The sequence below is a fragment of the Dipodomys ordii genome, unplaced genomic scaffold (assembly GCF_000151885.1).
Source record: "Dipodomys ordii isolate 6190 unplaced genomic scaffold, Dord_2.0 Scaffold194, whole genome shotgun sequence".
Taxonomy (NCBI): Eukaryota; Metazoa; Chordata; class Mammalia; order Rodentia; family Heteromyidae; genus Dipodomys; species Dipodomys ordii.
This window is the reverse complement of record NW_012267410.1, coordinates 1,569,769-1,587,691: the sequence shown is the minus strand read 5'-3', so window position 1 is coordinate 1,587,691 and position 17,923 is coordinate 1,569,769. Positions and strand designations below refer to the sequence as shown.

Genomic DNA, 17,923 nt, shown 5'->3' with positions numbered 1-17,923 from the left:
AATTAAAGCTAAATTTCTCGGGGGAGAACAATGGAAGGGGTGACATTGATTCTCATAAATTTTTCTCATACATTGTTCTCATAAATTGATATGTTCAATTGAAACCCTTTGTAACCTACTTAGAGATAATAAAAAATAAGTAGAAAAGTAGAAAACACTGAATTTCAAAAAATGTTGGAATCGTGGTGTCACAATGTTTGTGGCAGGCTTTCTGGGAACTTCCAGCTTTTGAGGTTAGAATTGTGCCTTTCAGGGCATCACCACCAACAAATTTTATGTCTGCCTGAATTGCCATGAAAAACTACTTGTTTTATCATCTCAGTAAGAACTAAAGAATGGAATTATGCTCCTAATTTAACTAATCACTTCTGATATTTCTCAAGCTTATAGAAACCAAAAGCGCTTAGAAGATAGCTGTTCTTTGATTTCCTTAATGAAATGCACACATGTTATTTTTTTATAATGCAAGCATATGCTTGCACATGTATGATCTTTATGAGTTTATTTAGCAAGAAACCAAATATGTGAGGGGAACCCGACTTTCCAAGCGGTGCTTTAATTGTCACTCATGCGTGTTCCACGGATCATTACTGAATGTTTACAGGTCCTGCATGGAATGACTTTACACCAGAGAAGAGGGTAACATATCTTCATTGTTTATAAAAATGACAGCTCCTAATGGACCATATTAGCTTTAACACAAACGATTAAATCCCTTTCATTATATCTCTCTGTGTTCTGTCCCGGCCTCTCTGAGCCCTGGGAAGTAGGTGTAAACTGCTAAAGGAACCCAAGCACACACTGAGACGATTAAAGATCATGCTTATTAGATAAGGCTCAGGAGGATGTTTTTCTTGGGCTGGTCACAAACATTTTGAAAGAGTCATATTCCAGGTTTGAGCTCCAATGTTTCTTCCTCTTAAACTATGAGCAGCTGTAGCACATGACCTACTTCTGTAGGGCTCTGTAATGATTTCCTTCCTTCGGACGCTTCAGGAGTCCTCCTCCTGCCCTGTGGAAGAAAAAAAAGGGGGGGGAGGGGGACAAATATTTTAATCCAAGCAAAATGCTGAAGCAGGTTTTGTTGGTTTCAGGGAAGAAACTCAATACAGCTCCAGCACTGAGTGTAGGCCTCAAATTGGAACCATCTGGGCTACAAAAGGGCTCAGGACAGAGACAGCCCTGCCTAGGGCTGCAGTCCATACACCTGCAGACAATGCTGGCCTGCAGGCAGTGGCGGGATGTACCCACGATGGGTCAGGGAAGGCCTTGCTGGGGATAGTGTACAAAGAAGGGCAGCAGCACCTGGTTCAGTTAAGTGCCTCCCACCCGAGGAAGGCCTCCTTAGACTAGAACCTAGTTGACACAAATCAGACAGAAACACATTTCCTAACAATTAGCAAATAGCAAAGAAAGTCGTCAACCAAGCTACAGATTAGGGTGGCTAGTATTTTTAAAGTTATTCTGGAAGCTAGGAAGAGAAACAGTTTAAAGGCAGCCTAGTCTCTATTTGCAGGATAATGTAAAGATTTTTTTGTTTATAGAGTTATTATTCTTGCTGCTTACTTGTACTTCCTAAGGAAAAGTGCTTTCACATTGCCAGTGTGCTCTGATATCTAAACACAGATAACAAGGCCAATTCCTAGAAAAGTATTTTATGTAAACTACTTTAAAAATTTTGTATTGGCACAAAGGAATTCTATGCCTCCATCAGAAAGTATGATATTGCCCCATTTGTTAGGAAATGGAAAGTCTTGGGGAAAAAAATCGTATTAAGTGAAGTAAGCCAGGCCCAAAGAAACATAGGTCCCATAGTTTCCCTTATTTGCAATAACTAGTATATGTCTGAGACCAGCAGAAATGGTCAGATAAGTTGATGTTAGGCAAAATGAACCCCAAGATAAGGACTCAAATGGTTTTCCTTTCTTACTATTATTTCTAATATATTTATAAGATGATTTCTTTGTTGCTTTGTATGTCCCTCCCCTATGGTATAACCCCTGTTTTCACTGTATTTGATGTTGGTATAATTTGGGGGAGGGGAAGGGAAAAAACCAATTGTTTAAATAGGGATACAGGTGGACCCATTGCAACAATGAGATGTACAGACGTTATGTCAAAAAAGGAACTTTACAACTTTGGTGGAGGAGGGAGAGATGAGAGGGAAGGGATTGTAAGGGGAAACAAAGGAGGAGGCAACAATGCTTGATAAGAAATGTACTTATTGCCTTGTTCGTGTAATTGTAATCCCTCTGCATGGTACTTTCACAATAAAAAACTTATTAATAATAAAATTTGTATTGGAAATTCTTTACAGTGATAAATTATTATAGGCTGTTGACAAATAAATGGGATTGATATGCAATTTTATATAATTGTAAGTAGTACAACTTTAGGTAGTTGCACAAAGGGCTTTCAATTCAATATGTCAATTTGTGACAATGTTTTTCTTTTTTTTTGATCACCGGGACTAGGATTTAAATTTTTTTCTTATTTTTAAATAGTTGGCAAAGGAGGTATCATTTAACAAAGCAATTTATTAATACAATGCCTTGGTCATGGACGAGAAGGATTATTTGAATTTAAGGTTTGGGCACTGTTCCACAGCTTTTTTTGCCAGATTGGTGCTCTGCCAATTGAGTCATAGCTCCACTTCCAACTTCTTGGTGGCTAATTGGAGATAAGAGTTTCACAGACTTTACTGCCTGGGTTAGTTTTGTACCTAGATTCTTGGATCTCAACCTCCTGAATAGCTAAGATGCCAGTGTGAGTCACTGGCTAAAAATCTGGGGCTTGAACTCAGGGTCTAGACACCGTCCTTAAAGTTTTTTGCTCAAAGCTAACACTACCACTTGAGCCACAGCTCTACTTCCAGTTTTTCGGAAGTTAATTGGAGATACGAGTCTCCATCCTTTCTACCTATCTTAGAACCACAATCCTGAGACTGTGAGCCACCTGAATAGTGAGGATTCCAGGAGTGAACCACCAACACCTGGTTCACTTACTTTAAAACCAGCTCAGAATATACTTTCTGGAAAGAAAAATGGGATAGATGGAAACTGTGCCCAAGCTGCCTATTTAATAAGTATGTTTTCCAAATAGTGGTTGACGAGGAATCTATTGTTTTTCATCTGGATTTTAAATTATCTACTGTGGGGAAGAACGTAATGATTCCAATGTGGCCATAAGAGAATAATATGAACAAATCCAAACAACATCTAAGTGTGGCACCCCACACCATAAACTTGGGACTGGGCAATTGATCAAACAAATATCCATCTCTGAAAGAGGTGGTAGTTCAGGCGAACGATAGAAGAGATGGATGGTAGATATTTTCAGTTCAGTTAAATTTCAAGAAGTGTAAATTTACCTGATTTCTTGCAATGCTTGGTGTGTGTGTGTGTGTGTGTGTGTGTGTGTGTGTGTGTGTGTGTTGCTAGGGATTGAACCCAGGGCCTCCTACGATGCTATTCTACAGTGTTAGACATGCTCTATCATAGAGATATATCCCTTGCTTTTAATTGACCTTTAAAACAACACCTGTAGACTTCACTTGTTTGCTCATTCTAAGTCCATTTATTGGTTTACTATGTGTAACAAAACTTAGCATTGGAAATTATAGTCAAGACTTAGACAACACATATGATATAAGCTTTTAAATATATTTTTAAAATAAAGAATTGTCAAGAACACATTTTTAAAATTTCAAATGGGAAAGTAAGCATTGGAAAATAATATTTGGGTAGCATATATCTCTTACAGAGGGGGTTTCAAGTGTGATATTTCCAATAAAATTTTGATCATATTCACTCCCTCTATTACTCTTTATTATATCCTTCCTCCATTTTTATAGTTTTAATGCATTTCATTGTACTACTTTTTATGTAATATTACTTTTATATATAATGCACTCTGATGCTTTTTACCCCTCATCACCTTCTCCTTCTGCTTCTACTGGTTTCTTGAAACAGTTTATCTTTTACATTCATATCATGTATATGTGTAATGCATATGTACATATATCACCTATATATATAAATACATTATATATATACATACTTTTTCATTTTATTTTATTTTATTTTATTGTGAATATACTGTACAGAGGGGTTACAATTACATGGGCAGGATAATGCATACATTTCTTATCAAGCATTACAGCCTCCTCCTTTGTTTACCCTTCACATTCCTTCCCAGCCTCCCTCCCCCACCCAATCCTCCCCCCCACCACACCAACGTTGTAAAGCTCATTTTCAACATGACAACTTGTACTTCTCATTGTTGCAACAGGTCCAACTGTATCCTTAAATGACTTGTTTTTCCCCATCTCCTCCACAAGTTATACTGACATCAAATATAGTGAAAGCAGGGGTTATACTGTGGGGGAAGGACATACAAAGCAACAAAGAAATAGTCTTAAAAATGTGTTAGAAACAAATGCATGAAAGAAAAAAACATAAAATACATATCTAAGGGTTCATTTTCCTAACATCACATTATCTGACCTTTTCCGCTTAACTCATACGTATACTAGATATTGCAAATAAGGGAAACCATGGGGCCTATGTTTCTTTGGGCCTGGCTTACTTCACTTAATATAATTTTTTTCCAAGTTTTTCCATTTCCTAACAAATGGGGCAATGTCATTCTTTCTGATGGAGGCATAGAATTCCATTGTGTATATATACCACATTTTCTTGATCCATTCATCTACTGAGGGGCATCTGGGTTGGTTCCATATCTTAGCTATGGTAAATAATGCTTCAATAAACATAGTTGTGCTGGTAGCTTTAGTGTGGTCTTGTTTGTAAACATGCATCACCTATAAATACATTATATATATATATATATATATACACACACACACACACACACACACACACACACTTTTAAAAAAGTTTTTCAAGCCAGGTGCGAGAGGTTCACACCTGTAATCCTAGCTACTCAGGAGGCTGAGATCTGAGGATCATGGTTCCAAGCCAACCCAGGCAGGAAAGTCCGTGAAACTCTTATCTCCAATAAACCACCAGAAAACCATAAGTGGCGCTGTAGCTCAAGTGGTAGAGCTCTCACCTTGAGCTGAAGATCTGAGGGACAGTGCCCAGGCCCAGAGTTCAAGTTCCATGACCAACAAAAAAAAGTTTTTCAGCTGGGCACTTGTGGCTTATGCCTATAATCCTAGCTACTCAGGATACTGGGATCTCAAGATCATGGTTTGAAGCCAATCCTAAGCAAGAAAGTCCATGAGACTCATCTGCAATAAACTACCAAAAAAGCCAGAAGTGGAGTGGCACAAATAGTAGAGCACCATTGTTAAGCAGAATAGCTCAGGGACAGTACCCAAGCCCCGAATTCAAGCCTCAGGTCTGGCATTAAAAAAGGAAAAAAAATCATATTTTATTGGATATTTTTAGTTGTTCCAATTTCTCACTTTTTATTGTAACTTTGTCATTTTTAAAAATCCTTAAGCACTGTGAAAAGTTCATAGGTGTGTCTTGTAGTTTGAACACAGCTCCATTTCAAACAGTACTTGGTGGGTTTCATTATGCTACCTTCATACATATGTATGTAATATCAAACCTCTTTACTTCCCCACCCACTTCTTCCTATAGTGATGATTGACTCTAGGACCTTGAACACACTAGGCAGTCATTCTACCATGTGGACCAGCCCAACACATCACATCTTTAAAGCGTTCTTAGTCAGGGTATGGTGCCATGTTTCCAGGCACATTGTAGAGGTGACATCACTGCACTGGGTTCTGTTAGGAGGCGTGCTCACATACACACTTTGTCACAGGCAGATAGGGAGGGTGCAAGAGAGATGTGTGTGTATTGGGCTTTCTCTCCTCCTGTTCTAAATTGATATGCATGAGTCTCGATTTTTAACCAGATCTTTGTTCTCTTTCTTCTTGAGGCTGTTTCACACTTCTGCCCACGTACCCAGCTGCACCTAGATAGCTCTTCCTCCCTCCCTCCCCACCCCAACAGCCAGCATCACTGTTCAGCCACAGGGAGAGACTTAATGGAGCTGAGCACTTCCTGTCAAGCTTTCTGGGCAAAGCCAGTCAGCTGAGACTGGGAACTCGCAAGACCAAATGCTGGAAAGCAAATGGACAGCATTGTGTGTGTTGGGGGGGGGGACGGGGGAGCTGGAAGTGGGGAGAGCTTCCAGAATGTTTCTTCATGCCATTGAAGGCTATTATTTTTGTATGTTTATTTCAGTACATTTATTTTGTGCCAATATTGTCATTAGAATTCAGGGTCTGGGCTCTACCCCATAGCCTTTTCCCTCAGGTCTGGCACTCTACTACTTTAGCCTCACCTCCATTTCCAGCTTTTTGCTAGTTAATTCGAGGTAAGAGTCTCCTAGACTTTCCTTCCTGGGTTGGTTTTGAATCTGAATCCTCAGATCTCAGCCTCCTGAGTACCTAGGATGACAAGTGTGAGCCACTAGAGCCTGAAATATTTCCGGACCTTTACATATAGACTACTTCACACCACTGGGCATGGTCTCTGTGAGAAGAGCTGCCCACATCAAGTCATGTTGGTCCACTAACTCCATTATATTGTGAGTTTCTGAAAAGTATCAATGCCTAGACTCAGGAAATTAAGAAATTCTGTGGCATGGCTTCATTACTATTTTTAAATACATGTCTGATATAGTCAACTTCAACCCTAAATTAAAGCATTGATTATAACAATCACAAAGCAACGAAGTCAACATTCTGATTATTTTATTTGAAATGTACTCTTCTCTACAAATGGAACTGATCAATATAAATCATGCAACTGACGAATATAAATCATGCACATATTTGAGAGGAAAGCCCACCTTGCTTTGAGGAAAGGCCCATAGTTGGGAACAGGTAATTTCGGGTTGATTTATGAACTGGAAAAGTATTCTTGATTTTTTTAATACTTTTTTTGGGGGGAAAAATGGTCAAGAGATGGTAAAGACTAGGTTCCCAGCCATTTGCTTGCCAACTCTTAAATGCCTGAAAACTTATAGAAATGCTTGATTAAAACTAGAATAAAAACCTCCAGTTGCCTTGAGCAAACCACAGCACAGGGGTCGGAGAGAGTGCCAGGTTGCAGTTTAAGTAGAGTTACTTGGCGCCTGCTAAAAGTGCTGCTCCCTTCCTGTTTAATAATTAATTCAGCTTTAAAGCCCCAAGGATCTGGACTCAGCACCCGCTTCACAAAGCAGAACAGAAACAAAATGCTTCCAGAACTACAGGGGGATAGAGGAAGAAAGAATCTAACATTTCAAGAAACATCACCACATGAGGCCGGCAAGCAGGGGGAGGGATTTGGAGGTGGAAAGAACCAGGATGGAGAAATTCAAAATAAAATAAATACACACAAAAGCAAGGTTATTCATGGCCACTGGCATCAGGAGTAGGAGCAGCACAGCAAGCCGGAAGCCATCTATTCTGGGAAGCAGGCTTCGTGCCCACAGGCTGGTGGAAACCAAGAGGGTTGTGGGTTCAACCTCTGCAAAAAGAGAGACCCAGCCTGGATCTTTATTAGTGGCCTATTTATTAGTCAGAGCATTGTACTGGAAAAAAATAGCAAAAAAATAGGCAATCATCCTCTCCTTCCCTTACTTTATCCTCCATCGACACCCTTCCCCAGACCCACAAGTCTGCCCCCACCAGGGAAATGCCAGAAGATGCCCTGACTGGAAGAATGAACACACACACACACACACACACACACACACACACACACACACACACGAAGCTAGAAGGAAAGAGAAGGAAGGAAGGAAGGAAGGAAGGAAGGAAGGAAGGAAGGAAGGAAGGAAGGTAGGAAGGAAGGAAGGAAGGAAGGAGGGAGGGAAGGAAGGAAGGACTGACTTATGGCTTGTAGCTTCTGTGTATATTAAGAACTACATGGGCCAGGCACTGGTAGCTCATGCCTGTAATCCTACCCACTCAGGAGGCTGAGATCTGAGGATCATGATTCAAAGCCAGCCCTGGCAGAAAAGTCCCCATGAGACTCTTAGCTCCAATTTAAGCACTTAAAAACTGTAAGTGGAGCTGTGGTTCAAAGTGGTAGAGCTCTAGCCTTGAGCAAAAGAGTTTAGGGACAGTGCCCAGGCTCTGAGTACAAGCCCCTCAACTGCCAGACAGAGGCGGGGGGAGGAAAGAGAGAGGGGGAGGAGGGGGGAAGAACTACATGGAAGCAGGTGCTGGTGACTCACTACTGTAATCCTGGCTATTTAGGAGTCTGAGATCTTAGGATAGTAGTATGAAGCCAGCTGAGGCTAGAAAGTCCATGAGACTCTTTTCTCCAATTATCCATCAAAAAGCCTGAAGTGGAGCTGTGGCTCAAGTGGTAGAGTGCTATCTTTGGGTGAAAAAGCTAAGGAACACTTCACTTAGCTAGGCACTAGGCGAGTTCAAGTCCCAGTACAGGTGCGCACGCACGCGCGCGCGCGCGCGCGCACACACACACACACACACACACACACACACACACACACACCACACAAGCTACATGGAAAAACAAGCAAGTTTCTGGATTTCAATATTCAGCCTCAGAGGTTAATTTCTAATACAGCCACAGGTAACTGCAAAAATGAGCCCACATTCAATACGGTACTTCTTGTGCTCTGTCATTTTTATAAATCATCAGCTCTCAGTTGCTAAATCCAGCACAGAAAGTACTAGAGTGTAGATGCTGAAAAAAAAAAAGGCAGAAGTGGTTAAAAGCTTATCAACTCTCTTATTACACACAGGCTGCAGGGAAGTATGCTTCCAGAATGACTGCACACACACACACACACACACACACACACACACACACACACCCCTTCAAAACCATGACCCAGCATCAAACCATTTGGACTACTTTTGTACACCAGGAAGTCTAAATATCCCAACACAAAGCTTAGAGACAGTTCAAAACAGCATTGAACAGATTAATTACAGGAATTGAAGGTCTGGGTGGCCAGAGAGAAAAACTACTTAAACATGAAATTGTATTTACTCTCTGCTTCTCACCATAAAGAAGGCATGGTATAGAAAGCTCAAGAGTATCCTCTGAAAACACAGTCTGCCACCACTAAGATGGCTGCGTGGGTCATCACCTTCCTCAAGGATGTCTGGGCCAAGCAGCTGGTACGTGTCCTTTGCCATTGCGGGCCTTGCCATCCTAATGCCTGTACTCAGCCCCTACACCAAGTACTCAGGCATGATCAATGCAGCCACACCCTACAACCACCCAGTGGCCCTCCGAGACAATGGGAACCTTCCAGCTGTGCCCAGCCACCCCCAGGACCCCAGAGGCCCCAACCTGGAATGGCTGAAGAATCTGTGAATACCTCTGCTGACAGCTGACAGGGAGGTGAACCTCTCCCCTGGGGCCTCAATAAAAATATGAAAACCACAAAAAAAAAGAAAAGAAAACACAGTGAAATGCTATTTTGAAAAAACACACTCAGATCATTAAATACCTAAATGCATAATTCCTGAATATTTTTCCTCCTCATTATTGAAGAAAGGGATTTTTTCCCTTTTTAACATTTTTTATTGTTTCAAAGTGGCGCTGTGGCTCAAGTGGTAGAGCGCTCGCCTTGAGCTGAAGAGCTGAGGGACAGCGCCCAGGCCCAGAGTTCAAGCCCCACGACCGACAAAAAAAAATATTTTTTTATTAGTATACATTAGCTACACAGGGGACAAAATTTTATTGTGACATTTCAACGCATGTTTACAACGTATCCCAGTCGATCTCATCCCCTATATCACTCTCCCTTCTTCCTTTCCAAGTGTGTGTGTGTGTGTGTGTGTGTGTGTGTGTGTGTATGAGCATGTACATACTAATGCTAGGGCTTCAACTCAAAGCAGGGCACGATCCCTTAGCTTTTTTGCTCAAGGAAGACATCCTACTACTTGAACCACAGCTCTACTTCTGGCTTTTGGTGATTAATCATCGATAAGGAGCTTTCAGAAGGTCAGATGGCGTGAGCCATGGTGCCCAGCTTCCCACTTCTTAGAACAATTCCAGTTTCATTGTTGTATTTTATATATACGATCTACTTTGACTATATTCATCCCCATTCATCCTTCCTCCTTAAAGTATCTACCCCCCAACAGAGTTCATTTCTCTTTCCCTTCCCCCAACCCTCTATTGATCAACAACTATCACTGAGGGTCTTTATGCTATTTTCATGTATAGGTGCAGTATATCTTAAATTATTCACCCTCTATCTTTCTTTTTCCAAAATGGATGTTTTTAATATTCTCCAATTGTCAAGACTATATGGATTTTTGTTACATTTTACTGTATACATATTTATATAGAGATAGATATCTGTCTCTGTACTAGTTTCCCACTCCCCCCCCCATCTCATATAGCCTTTGATACCCTGAAAATGAAGTAGCTCACATAAATGTAAAATTCTGTAGTCCTCCTCACTGACCCCTTACAACTTGGCCAAGTTCAAGTATAAGCGCAGTTTCCAGTTACTACACAATTTCAAAACTAGAAGTTTAATCTGTTTTCTCTATTCTTGAGTCAGTGAAGGTTCTGTTGCTATTTGTGTCTCTTCAATTTCAGCTTAAATTTCAAGTTAATGTCCTGGTTGGGTTTGGGGAGAGGAATATAGTGGTTATTTTCTGGTTTTTGGTTTGTTTTGCAAAATTGACAGTGGTTTTGGTCACTAGGGAATTTGACCACATACAAGTCACCTAGCCTCTCAGGGCCTCCCTGTGAGATAGGCTCAAACTTGTGGTAGGGATATGGATGTATGATGCATAGAGTATTGGGCACAGACTATCAGGACAAACCACTCACTTCAAGTTCAAGAACAGTGAAGGGCAGCCCTTCTTCACTCAACTAAGACTGGCTTGACACAGTGATTATAGCATGTCAATGATTATACTTCTAGCAGTAATTATACTGAACCCACTTGATCAATCCCTAGGGCTTATATGCTCACTTTTTCTTAAAAATAAGAGAGTATTTAAGAGTGGTAAAATAAATTTCTGTAAATTCATCATATTTCTTTTTTAAAAAAATCATCTTTAGAAAGTTGTACAAAGGGGTTTCAGTTCAACATGTTGATTTGTGAATATAGTGCATCTTGATTAATGTCACCGGTTCCATCAATCTCCTTTTTAATTTTTAATTTTATTTGGTGGTGTGTGTGTGTGTGTATGTGTGTGTGTGTGTGTGTGTGTGTGTGTGTGTGTGTGTGTGTGTATTTGGGCTTGAACTCAGAACCTAGATTCTGTCCCTTAATTTCTTCTACTCAAGACTGCCATCATATTTTCAGTCCACACAGAGAATTCCTGGATAGGAACTTGGATAGAAAAAATCATTTTCAGGGTGGCAAACTTCTTTCTGATGAGAATAATTATCTATAAACTTATTTTTTTGATGAGTTGAGAGATTTCTTTGGTGCAGTGGGAAGGGCACTGGATGCTGATTTAATCCAATCTGAAGCCTGGTCCAGCACTCAAAAAAAAACAAAACACGACAAGTTTTCTCCCCTCCCCCCCTCTCTCACTCTCTCTCGTTCTCTCTCTCTCTCTCTCTCTCTCACACACACACACACACACACACACACAAACTACCCCCAGAGTGGAAGGAGGTGCTCTCTACCTTGTATGGGAGTGGGGTAAGCATGTGGCATGTGGCCACACTGACCTCCATAAGGGGAGGGAAGACTCATACCCATGCACACAACTCCCTGAATGCACCCAGACTATGACAAGTGTGGAGAGATGTGAAAGAAATGGACCAGAGGATGCATATGATCTGTGTTGCAACTCAAAACTTCCAGTCCATGATTTACCATCATCCAAGTTAAGACTCATTCACCCATCCCACTGAATACTAACTTGCTTCTGCCAGCCTAGCTGTTTGGCACAATCAGTGGGGAACGACTGGTGTTAGAAAATTTGGAAGCTAAGTACCCACTGATAAACATATCATAATGAAAAGAGTAGACATCAAGCCTGACACCAAAGTAACTCATGTATTTTTCACCCAAAACTCACCCACATGTGGTAAAATATTGGGTTAGAACTCACTGGAAGAAACAGATTATGAAGGAAGGGTGCAGTCTCTTCTCCATGTCCCCTGTGATGCAATCCATGGTCTAAAAGATGATGTTTTTTAAGTATAGACCCTGGAGTTGGATACAGCTGAGACATCAGCCCAGTTTCCCATTTGAAAAGTAGAGATTTCTACCTCTGACAGTTGCCTCCAAAATGATATCGCTTGATATATGTCGATCTCTTGATAGGATGGATATAGTACTCACCAATTTTTAGCAATGCTTATCAGGATATGAGCTGTGTTGAACACAAGAACCTATGACTGATATTATAAAACTAGGATTACCAAGCTGAAATGTTTTGCCTCTGTCATAATAAAGTTTTAGTAGGGGAGGAAGACATGGCTGTTTTCTCACAGCTCAGAAAGCAAGAAGTCTAAAATGAAGGTGTTGTCAGGTGTTTTATTTTTTTCCTGAGCCTCACCTGGAGTTGTGGATGCCATCTTCACCCTGTGACTTTACATGGAATGTCCATCTAAATATATGTGTCCTAATCGCCTTACATAGATACTAGTTGTATTGCTTAGGGTCTATTCTGACGACTTTATTAATCTCAATTAATTCTTTACAGCCACTCTCTCCCGATACACTCACATTTTGAGGTACTAGAAGTTTCAAAAAGTATATGAATTTGGAAAGACTCAATTAGGGTTTTAAAAGCTGTAATAGCAGTGAAAACGTGGATTACATTAATATTTCCAAATAACTAAATCTCAGATTTGCATACCCAGGTATATGAAGGAAACAACGGGGAAACAGGATACACCTTGTAATTTTCCTGACAAACATAAAAATAAAAATAAAATCAAAGATAAATAAGCTCTCACAGACTTTAGCCAAGAGGGAAACTACTAAAATATCTAGAATTAGTTAGTGTCAATCTACTTGTGGACTCAGCTCATGAAGCTTTGATAACATAAAGTAACAGAAATTTGCTCGAACCTAGGTTTATCCTGGCCAGGGAAAAAGCTGACAAACTGTCTTGTCCCTTGGCTGCCTGAGCCTTGAACTGAGAGGTGTGATCTATTCATTTATGAAGAGGCAGATCGGTGAGTGACAAGCACAAGGTTAGGGATGGAAGGGTGGGCCTTTCCCATCTCTTCTTTGGGATTCTTCCTCTCAACACCTTGTCTATGACAGCCTTTTTATGCCATGGGCATATCATTGTCTCTTTGCCCCAGTGCAAGAGAAGATTGGGTTAATAATTCAACCAGTTTCTATTTCAAATTTTCTTAACTCAAATCAGTTTAGATCTATATTCATGTTTGTTTCAAATGGTTCTCTGTGGAGCACTTTCAGATTCATATTTGGGGATTTGCTAAATATATCAGCCCAAGGATTGCATTTGAACAGCATGTAATTTCATTAGATATTGGTCACCACACTACTGGAGCAGGAAGCTTTAAAAAAAATTAAACTGGAAAAAAAAATCAGATCTGGCATTGGTTATTAACTCCACCTCAGGGTGACTTCTCTTCAGGGGCGATTAAATAGCAGCTCTGGGCTGTTAAGTTTAGTGGCTTTACTTGTAGGTGGTACATTCTCCTCCAAGGACAACCTCAGCCTGGGTCTGCTGGGGTGTCCCTTGGTGGCACTAGACAGCCTCTGTTTAAAGGCAGGTCTTGTTTGAAATGGTAGATGTGGCCACCGTGGGGGTGCTCTGACTTTTTTTTCCTTAAGAAACAACTTTTGCATTACCAGGTAAATGCCCTTTCTGTAGGATTTCCGTGGAACACTGGGGACATCCTGTGGTCAGTATGGTTTAAGGCAGCCACTCGTAGCAACCTCAAAGAATAAAGTAAGTGTCCCGTGCGTGAATCCTAGTTTATTTTGTAAGACCCAAAAGGGAGAGAAAGCAAAGAAAAAGAAAACCCATGTTTGTTCCTGATCCTTTTCACAATCACAATAGAAACCTCTCTTTGGTGAGCAAGGCAACTTTTCAGTGAATGTGGGCGAATGAGTATTTTTAAGGATAGATTTCCCCCCACCCCCCATTGAAGCAGAATACAGCTTCATCCACACAGAAGAGCGGGGCTATGTTGTCAGGCGGGGCTCTGTGATCCTACCTGGTCCTTACCATCTGCTGTTGTGGGTTAGCTATAACTTGGCTCAACTTGTAGTCCTCTCAGGAGACAGCCTTCTGCAAAAGAGCACCCAGCATGGCTTAACGGGAAAACAGTGGGTATTTTGGCAGCCTGACACCATAGATAGCACACCAGTGGCACTAAATTGAAGCCATTTAGTTGTAAATGTGATATTGAATTTGACGGTTTCCCTTGGCAAAGCACTGAGCCGCCCACATTGAATAGAAGCAAAGCGATGGGAGTTGGGGAGAAAGCCAGCCACCAGAGAAACAGACCAAAGGGGCTCGTAAAAGCATTTGTCAGTCATTTAGAATCCTAACTCTGCCCTGCACACTGGCTACCAGCAATGGCCAGCTCAGCGTATGCAGTGGAGAGCCGGTGGTGAAGTTGATGTTGTTCTTCTGTTTATTAAAAACGGATGGGAGCACTTGACAGAAAAATCAAACTTCTGGTCATGGCTCATTAATCCCTGTTGTATCTGTCAGGGGTATGTGCTCTGAGTTCCAACAAGCCTCTAGATGTAACAGTGATACTGAACTGGGGTGTTTTCTCTAATTTTGAACAAGAAAAGACCTGCCAATCACCTCCAAGGATGATAGACTGTTTGGTTATTTTTAACGCACTTCTTTAGTCATCATTAAATATAAGTGAACTGGTTTAAGAGAAAAAATGATGATGGCTAGTAAAGTTTTGTGTGTACAGCTTGAACTAAGAGACTAGGTGCTGCTCCTTAGCTTTTACATGCAAGGCTGGCATTCTACCACTTGAACCATACCTTTACTTTCAGATTTTTGGGTGGTTAATTAGAAATAAGAGACCCACAGATTTCCCTGCCTGAGCTAGCTTTGAACCTCAGTCTTTAGCTCTCAGCCTCCTGAGTAGCTAAGATTACAGGCATGAGCCATTGGCACCCAGCATGGCTAGTCATTTTATTACTGGGATTTGTCATAGAACTTTCTTTGGGAGAAGCAGAAAGGTAAAACTCAAAGGAGTGTGGCTCTTGTAGGACAAGCATGGCTCTTGGAAATAATCACCCCTTCCTTGGCGGGATGTGGAGCTTAGAGCCTGCTCAACCAAGACTACTGACATTAACTCAGAAGACGAGGCTAGCCAACTTGTCTTCCAATCCCTCTCCTACGAACAATGATCCTTTGTAAGAAAATGTAAGTTTCAGACTTCATTCTGCTTTCAGCATGCTACCAGTCAAAGGAGACCACAGGACCAGGAGAAATAAGACAACTGTCCAGGGAAAACATGGACTTTTCCTGATCATTCAGGACTTAGACTCTGAGGGCCATGTTCCCGAAGCTCCCCGAGCAACTTCTAGTGTTTAAAAGGTGACTAAAGTCCCGTACTTATCACATTCTCCAGAGGACTCACAGGATTAAATGAGATAACACATGCAAATCACTTAAAAGAGCACCAGCCTATGGAAATAGGTAGGGAAAGCTGGTCTGGATGTGGCTGTTAGCACCATGTTTGCTCATCTTCCTAAAGGGCAGTACTTGGTCAAAAGTGTGCTCTTTCTATAAAATATTCTAAAGCTGAAGGCCAGGACTCCATGGAAAGGGGAGGGGCTGGCGCAGGGCCCTACCAGGTCTACTTACTACGCTGCTCGGGACAGTGATTGAACTCATATTTCTGAATGCCATTCCCGTCTGGGTGCTGTGACTGATACAGAGAAGTTTTAAATGTCACCTCTGCACTCAATAAACGTAAATCTAATCCATGCTAGTAGCTACAGGAAATTCTCTGGACGGGTGATCTTAAGTCAGTAGCTTTAAAGTAAAGTAGGTAAAGACCCTGAAGGGAGCCTAGGGCTGAGGGAGTGAGACCTCAAACCAAGCACCTGCTACACATTTGGATTCATCCCGGGAACTAAGGATTAACTAGAGTGATGCCTTCCAGGGCTTCCAATAGAGTCTTGAACTTCCTTGGGCATTGCTGGTTCTTTTTAAACTTGATTTTTGTTTGGAGACATACACAGTGGGCCCCTTCATTTGCCTAATAATCTCTACCAATGGAAAATTGAAACCAAATCATCTGAGAAGGGCACAAGTCCCAGAAAAATGAGAAACCCAGGTGGCCTATGCCATTGTGCTCATCTCTTCATCTAGGATGTTAAATTCCAATAGACCTTGCAGAAAATACTTCTAAATGCCCAGAATGAAGAATAAAAACCATAATGCCAGGTGTGGCATGATGAGTTATCTAGGTCATCTGGTATTTATATCAGAGCATCTGCATTCTAACCAGCAAGGAGCTCTGTACTGCATACGTACAAAGCTAGAAGGAAGGCAGCAGATGTGGAATGGCTGTTGTGGTTCACTTGCTAGTACTTGGATGTGGCCGAGCCGAGGTGGTAAGTCTTTGAGTGGAATCTAGTAGGAAGTGGTTAGGCAGTGGAATCACAACCTTCTGAAGGGATTAATGCTGATAGGAATTTGAAAGTTCTTGAGGAAGTAGATCATCATAAAACAGGTTACCTACCGCATGCTCTCAGCCTCTTTTGTATATAGCTGGCTCCTTTTCCATTTCTCCATCAGGTTGTGAAGCAGCCAGGACCTTTAACCAACAATTGGGGCCATCAGATCCTGAACTTTGATCTCTTAAAGTGAGAGATAAGCAAATTTTTGTTTCAAATATATCATGGATTCTGCTATGATAAAATGAAATGGCCCAATACTGAGACACATATGTGAAGAACCAGCAAATCCAAAGAGATCAGGGCAGGAGGGAGCTCTTCTCCTGAGACCATCCCAGAAATGTTTCCTGAATGTAGAGATCTTGTTTTAACTGGATCTTGGAAGACAATTATGAGCTAGATATGTATATTGGAGTCTATTAATGAGTGTGTAAGGTAAGGTGGAAAGATTATCAATCATAGCAGAGGATGTTCTCCAAGACATTATAGCATCTACACAGGAAGGCAAAGGACACAAGTTTTCCCTCCTATGTGGAAGTTAGATCTAATTTATAAATATGTATGTAAACATATACAAGGTAATATGTATGCATATACAAACGTAGTAATTAAAATGTGGTCTATGCAGGGGAGGATTCCAATGGAGTAACTCCTTTGAACAATTTCAAGTTTAACAAAATGAACATCAGGAAGCTAGAACATGTGTTTCTTGGGGGACACGTGGGCAAATGAGATGAAATATGGGTGAATTCAATCATAATATTAAAGGTATGTATATGAAAATAAAACTAGGTAAATTGAGGGGATGGGTGGAATGGAAAATGATGAAGGAGGTGTCATTGATCTAGATTTGTTTTACTCACAAACCAACATGTGGAATTGAAACCACTTTGTATGACTACTTAAGAATAATTTAAAAAACATTAAAAATAAATTTAAAACTTAAACTAATGTTCTGGAAATTTCTGCTTAGAAAGGGCAAACAAAACTGTCTCAAAGAATATTTTGCACGAGAACGTTTGTTCTGCTAATCTTGTGGAGAGCAGTTTATTTTGTGAGAACAGGTACGTCGGTGGTTTTTATTTATGTTCTAAGTCCCTCGGTTTATCCGTCCCTTTCCCACTGGGCCAGAGCTCCTGAATCCCAGGACTGTGGGCAGCAGTGCCATAAAGGAGCATCTTGTGCTCCACTCTGAGCCATATTTTCAATTTTTATTAGCATTTCTTATTTGCCCACAGCCTGATTTCTTTTCAGCTTGAAAAAATTTGCATGATTGAGTTAATCCAAGTGTGAAATGCAGTAGGAACCTGGTTCAATGGGTGGCCTGGCGGGCAAGGCGGCATAT

General features: G+C 41.0%; 1 long non-coding RNA gene and 1 pseudogene across 1 annotated transcript; one reads left to right on the top strand and one right to left on the bottom strand.

Moving 5' to 3' along the window:
- Positions 1 to 487: 487 nt before the first annotated feature.
- Positions 488 to 14,218, bottom strand: LOC105999635. Its single transcript, XR_001175746.1, has 2 exons — positions 14,136 to 14,218; positions 488 to 1,012 (listed from the first exon to the last, which is right to left on the bottom strand). It is a non-coding gene; the product is annotated as an uncharacterized LOC105999635 (long non-coding RNA).
- LOC105999634 lies at positions 9,077 to 9,376 on the top strand (annotated as a pseudogene).
- Positions 14,219 to 17,923: the final 3,705 nt, after the last annotated feature.